Genomic DNA, 7,557 nt, shown 5'->3' with positions numbered 1-7,557 from the left:
TATAGAATAGTTATCTCCTTCCTCTCGACAAATACTAGAAGTTTTCTGGGAGGTAGCTTGCCTCAAGATCTAACAAATCTGCGGCCCATATCAGCTAGAGTCTTGAACTAGCGAATGAGGAACGCGAAAATAACATAAATCGTTCTCAAACGTTTCTTCCAGGAATCCGCACTTCCTACAGCTGCTATTACTGAAGGCGCCTAATTATAAGCAAGTGACGCCAGATGGCATTGTCCCATTAATACGTCAATTATGAGTCTTTAGTCGCCTCTGTTTATCTCCACCTGAAAGACACTTCAGTGAGTTGACAGCCTGTAGGATCTACTTATTTTAAGATCGATATTGTAAACAGCACACCCGACCCCTCCCCCTAATTTTGAGCCATCAATATACATGCATATGGTATGCTCTGCCATATCCGCACCCTTGCTCCAACCCTCCGAATCTATTGGTGCTCCAATGTTTGCCCTACATTAGGTAAGGACATATTGCTATAGCCATATGGCCTACACTCAAGATGCCTCGGAGTTTCAAGCTTTGTTTCAGTTGTTAACGTTGTTAACGCTCTTGGTCATTTGGTCTACAAGCGCGATGTGCAAAACTGTATGCAGGGAACCCGTCACGCTTATCATGATAATGTGCTTACTCCATCTGGTGTTTCGACAAACGTCCACCAAACAAGGACCCCTCTAGTGAAGTTTGGGCTTGGAAATAGACATAAATCCCAATGAGGGTGTGTGTGATAAGCCCAACCTCATCATTCAATCTCCTGCATGCATGCAGTGCCGCGGAGGTGTTCTTCGCTCCCTCTTCCACTTGGAGGTCCCGCCACAGTATATATATACCCGTTTGTGCTTAGTACAAATCGGGAGCTTATATATAAAAAAAAATACTAGACCTATTACTATATTTCTGCGTTGACATTAAACCGACCCCAGATGCCCAGGAATGTACATCCCGAAGCTCCTGGTCTATCAGAGAACTGATTGTTGGCAGACTGAAACGCCATCTGAATATGCTACAAGTTTGACTTGTCGCGTGTGGAACCGCCTGAGCAGTTGGAAGATAACTAGCGTCCACAGTATTAGTGATTAATACTCCACTCCATTCACATAGACTCCATTGCGACAAGATCTTTCTGCAGCTTAGCATAGAAAGGATTCAACTCAACCTACTCAATCCAAAGTAGCACTTCTTGGCAAAGGTTATTCTCCGTTTCATTCCTCAACTGATATTGTTTTTAATTTTAATGCTGGTTTCCAAAAAGACGAAATCCCTCACAGTCTCTAATTAATACCCGTCAACAGAGAAATGTCTACAAAGTCACTAATGCCCCGATTCTTTCTTGGATGATATCAAGTACTTCGTCTTGTCCTTATTTACCGCAAGACCCACTTGTTGCTTCTTTATCTAATGCAGAGATGTCAGAACTCACAACGCGTTTGTACGCCAGTAATTGTACGCTCTTATAATATATTGTACCATTATGCTAGAATTCTCTTCTTCAGCATTATGTTAAAAAAATCTCATCAAATGAAGTCTCATTTGGTTTTGAATGTTTAGAAGAAGTCCTTCCCACTTTTTACGGAGCTTCACAACTTCATTTGGCAGAGTCTTATTAGCTTTGCGGGGAACCTAAATGCATAAATAGCATCATACAAGCAGCCTCTTTCGCGATGACTGAATTGAAGTCGACGGAAAGGTTGTGGGTGTCTGTTCTTTTATCTTGAGTCTTCCCCAGGAATGTAGCACATTATAATGATTTGATCGATAGTAGATTGACCAGGCCTGAAGCCGCAAGAACGTCACTTTAAATTTGAAAATATAACGACCATTTCGTATATTGAAATATTTTATGAAAAAAGGAAAGAAAAATAAAGAAAATCTGTGCAATTAAACGTGAATATTTCAAAATACAAATAAGTTTTTAAGAACTTATATCCAAATATGAATAAAAATATTTTAATTATTTTTTTATAACAAATTTATTCAACAGTATTTATTTACAAATTAATAACAGTTCCTCAACAAACACTTAATCACGACAAACCCTTAAGCAACAGGTAAATGCGCGCCTTGTGGTGGGAAACCATTCTCATCAGCAATGTAATTTACAGTGTAAGTTTGACCATCATCACTAACAAAAGAGTATGAGCCTCGAGCAACAATATGCTCATCTTCAGCGCCAGGATTCACCAATTTACCTTCCTCTTGCTTTTCTGTACCGTCACTGGTTTCCAATCTAAAAAATTTTTATAATTTATTTAATAATTTGGGAAAAATTTAAACAACGTGACATCAGGACGGACCTTGTCCTTGTTTAAATTTTTCCCAAATTATTAAATAAATTATAAAAAAATTAAAAAAATTGCTTCAAATAAATGTTTTCATACATTTAAAAAAAAAAAAAAGCAATATGGGCAATCCCCGATTATTAAAAATCATAAAAAATTTTTATTTATATTTATATATTTAATCAAGAAACAAGGTGTTTATAGACTGTTAATATACAAAACTTCAAGTTTACATAGCTCATATAAAAAGTATAGTTAACTTTATGACAAGTATCTGATTACCAGGTTCTTAAATGTAAATTTACTACAACTAAAATCAAACGACAAGGAATAGGAGTAAGCATTAAATTGAGAAAGTGTCCTCCATTCATTGCATAAACCATTCTAGCAACACCCATATAAAACAAATCGTTACAACGAAGGATACGACAGGGTACATTAACCCCAGCGGATTAGGGGATCAGAATATACCCGCGGTAGGTATGCCTGTCGAAAGAGGCGACTAAAATACCAGATTCAAGGGTTGTGTAGCGCAACCCTTCAGGTTGCCAGCGCAATATATAGCTTCTCCAAACCCAATTGTCAACCTCACCTATCCGCGGCGAATCCTCTTTCACTAACAGACGAGGCTCTGGCGACCCCAAGCTCCTCATGGAACTTGGGGGTGGAGAGGGGGCATGGCCTGAAGGTTTAATGTGGCCACATAAATCGTTCCCGAGATGGTCGGGCTAGCACCTTAATAGTGCTGTGGTACCGGAGCGTACCGGATCTGTATCCGGCAAAGGACCATCACATCGATAACACTCCCTAAAGCCTTCGGGGAGCAACCTTATCGCTACAACAACAACAACAACAACAACAGGGTACATTAAAAGGAATTTTTATGAGGAGGTAAGAACAGTCAATTGAGCCCGAAACGATATCAAAGACAACGCACGTTGACAACTGAGTTCGCCTGGATTCTAGTGACATAAGATTTTTCAATAAACAGCGAGAGTGATATGATGGTACAGGGTCTACAAAGTTCATCGACCGCAATGCAAATCGCACAAAAGCTCTCTGAACAGACTCCAACCTCTTGATATAACCTGCATGAAAAGGTCTAAAAACAAATACCGCGTACTCCAACCTCGATCTAACTAAAGATGTGTACAATAGTTTGAGAGTATAAGGATCTGAAAATGGTGAGCAGTTACGGCGGATAAAAGCAAACATCGCGTACGCTTTAGAAACTATATAGCTTATGTGAGTGGTAACAGTCAGCTTGGTATCAAAATACACACCAAAATCTTTAACTTCAGTTGAGTTTTTTAATTGAACGTCTGAGATACTATACGATGACTTACACCTTGAAAAGCAAGATGATATGTCGTTAATAAATATGACTAATAGTAGCGGACCCAAAACGCTGCCCTGGGGGACACCGGAAGTTGGGGCGAATGGAAAAGATGACACATTATCTAGACGAACGACACAACTTCTGTTCTCTACGTAAGAAGAGATCCACTTCAGAAACTCATAGTGAAAGCCCAAATCTTCAAGTTTTGCCAGTAGTATTCCATGCGATACCTTATCGAAAGCCTTAGAAAAATCAGTATAGACCGCGTCGATTTGGTAGCCCTTTTGGAAGGAATCCAATCAGTCTTCCGTAAAAACAGCCAGATTAGTTATGGTAGATCTACCTGCAACGAAACTGTGCTGCTGAGGACATAGCAGATGTTTCACGGAGAAGTAAATTATAGTCTTAACTATGCACTCAAATAGCTTTGAAACAGTGTTACGTTTGGATATCGGCCTATAATTTTCGATATCATTTTTGTTACCATCTTTAAGGATAGGCGTAATAAAAGTAAATTTCCATGCATCAATAAAAACTCCGGCAGATAGTCATATATTAAATATGTGCCTTAAAGGAAGAATCAAAGATGAACAACTTTTCAACAGGACAGCCGAGAGGCCATCTGCGTCAGTTGTGGTTGATATCTTTAGCTGTTCAATACCATTAGCTATGTCCAAGTCAGTCAAGCATAGCTTCCCGAAATTGATGGAAGTATCTAGAATTGGTAGACATTCAGACGACACCCCACTACTATTATCCGTAAAGAAATTCGAGGAAAATAATTCAGCGAATAAGTCAACCGCTTCCGAAATTGAGTTGGCCGAAACACCTCTAAGGTGGACCGATGTCGGAATATCCGAACAATTCTTTTTCGACTTAATGTAGCTCCAAAAAAATTTAGGGTTACATTTAATACTGTTTTCAACATTATGAATGTACCGCCGATACAAAAATCTATTGAGCTTATTAAATTCAGCCCTGTAAAATATGTAACGCTCATGAACATTGGCATTGGTAGAGCGTTTATGCTTTTTATAGAATTTCTTCTTTAAATTCCTTAACTGTTTGAGTTCTTTGGAGAATCACGGAGGTTTATTTTTTGTTGCTCTATGAACAGGGATACTATTCACACAGATGTCATAAATTGTTGACTTAAAAATATCATAACAACCAGTTACATCTGCATTTCCAAAAAGATGGTCCCAATTCAAATCAAACAAAATGTTTAACTCATCAAAATTACATCGCAAGTAGTTAAAGGCCGCTCTATTATCACATGTTGGTAGTTGGAAATATTGATAAAACTCGAGCTCAAGCATCAGTGAGCTATGATGCTGATTTGAACGATTTTATCATTCAACAAGTAAGGAAGGCTAAGTTCGGGTGTAACCGAACATTACATACTCAGTTGAGAGCTGTGGAGACAAAGTAAGGGAAAATCACCATGTTGTAAAAAGAACCTAGGGTATTAAAGAGTATTTTAAGAGGAAGTGGGCCATAGTTCTATTGATGGACGCCATTTAGGGATATCGCCATAAAGGTGGACCAGGCCTGACCCTAGAATTTGTTTGTACGATATGGGTATCAAATGAAAGGTGTTAATGAGTATTTTAAGAGGGTGTGGGCCTTAGTTCTACATGCGGACGCCTTTTCGAGATATCGCCATAAAGGTGGACCAGGGGTGACTCTAGAATTTGTTTCTACTATATGGGTATCAAATGAAAGGTGTTAATGAGTATTTTAAAAGGGAGTGGGCCTTAGTTCTATAGGTGGGCGCTTTTTCGGAATATTGTTACAAAAGTTGGCCAGGGTTGACTCTATAATGCGTTTGTACGATATGTGTTTCAAATGAAAGGTGTTAACGAGTATTTTAAAAGGGCGTGGGCCTTAGTTCTATAGGTGGACGCCTTTTCGCGAATACGTCATAAAGGTGGACCAGGGGTGACTCTAGAATTTGTTTGTACGATATGGGTATCAAATTAAAGGTGTTAATGAGTATTTTAAAAGGGAGTGGGCCTTAGTTCTATAGGTGGGCGCCTTTTCGGAATATTGTTACAAAAGTTGGCCAGTGTTGACTCTATAATGCGTTTGTACAATATGTGTTTCAAATGAAAGGTGTTAACGAGTATTTTAAAAGGGCGTGGGCCTTAGTTCTATAGGTGGACGCCTTTTCGCGATATCGCCATAAAGGTGGACCAGGCCTGACCCTAAAATTTGTTTGTACGATATGGGTATCAAATGAAAGGTGTTAATGAGTATTTTAAGAGGGTGTGGGCCTTAGTTCTACATGCGGACGCCTTTTCGAGATATCGCCATAAAGGTGGACCAGGGGTGACTCTAGAATTTGTTTGTAAGATATGGGTATCAAATGAAAGGTGTTAATGAGTATTTTAAAAGGGCGTGGGCCTTAGTTCTATAGGTGGACGCCTTTTCGCGATATCGCCATAAAGGTGGACCAGGGGTGACTCTAGAATTTGTTTGTACGATATGGGTATCAAATGAAAGGTGTTAATGAGTATTTTGAAAGTGCGTGGGCCTTAGTTCTATAGGTGGACGCCTTTTCGATATATCGCCATAAACGTGGACCAGGGGTGACTTTAGAAAGTGTGTGTATGATATGGGTATCAAATTAAAGGTATTAATGAGGGTTTTAAAAGGGAGTGGCCCTTAGGCGTTTTCGAGATATCGACCAAAATGTGGATCAGGATGATCCAGAACATCATCTGTCGGGTACCGCTAATTTTTATATATATGTAATATCACGAACAGTATTCCTTCCAAGACTCCAAGGGCTTTTGATTTCGGCCTGCAAAACTTTTTCATTTTCTTCTACTTAATATGGTAGGTGTCACACCCATTTTACCAAGTTTTTTCTAACTTATATTTTGCGTCAACAGACCAATACAGTTACCATGTTTCATCCCTTTTTATACTCAGTTGAGTAGAGCTCACAGAGTATATTAACTTTGATTGGATAACGGTTGGTTGTACAAGTATAAAGGAATCGAGATAGATATAGACTTTCATATATCAAAATCATCAGTATCAGAAAAAATTTGATTGAGCCATGTCCGTCCGTCCGTCCGTTCGTCTGTCCATTAACACGATAACTTGAGTAAATTTTGAGGTATCTTGATGAAATTTGGTATGTAGATTCCTGGGCACTCATCTCAGATCGCTATTTAAAATGAACGATATCGGATTATAACCGAAAAAATGCGATAATTCATTGCCAAAGGCGGTTAAAGCGATGAAACTTGGTAGATGTAACTGGATTGATTTATTGACGCAAAATATAACTTTGGAAAAAACTTGTAAAATGGGTGTGACACCTACCATATTAAGTAGAAGAAAATGAAAAAGTTTTGCAGGGCGAAATCAAAAGCCCTTGGAATCTTGGCAGGAATACTGTTAGTGGTATTGTATATATAAATAAATTAGCAGTACCCGACAGATGATTTTCTGGATCACCAGGTTCACATTTTGGTCGATATCGCGAGAACGCCTTCACATATACATCTAAGGGCCTCTCGCTTTTAAAACCCTCATTAATACCTTTAAGTTGATATCCATATCGTACAAACACATTCCAGAGTCACCCCTGGCCCACCCTAATGCCGATATCTCGAAAAGGCGTCCACCTATAGACCTAATGCCCACTCCCTCTTAAAATGCTCAGTAACACCTTTCGTTTGATACCCATATCGTACAAACATTTTAGAGTCACCCCTGGCCCACCCTAATGGCGATATCTCGAAAAGGCGTCCACCTATAGACCTAATGCCCACTCCCTCTTAAAATGCTCAGTAACACCTTTCGTTTGATACCCATATCGTACAAACATTCTAGAGTCACCCTTGGTCCACCTTTATGGCGATATCTCTAAAAGGCGTCCACCTATAGAACTAAGTATTACTCCCTTTT

The sequence above is a fragment of the Eurosta solidaginis genome, chromosome 5, assembly GCF_040869045.1.
Source record: "Eurosta solidaginis isolate ZX-2024a chromosome 5, ASM4086904v1, whole genome shotgun sequence".
Taxonomy (NCBI): Eukaryota; Metazoa; Arthropoda; class Insecta; order Diptera; family Tephritidae; genus Eurosta; species Eurosta solidaginis.
This window is presented reverse-complemented; position numbering follows the sequence as displayed.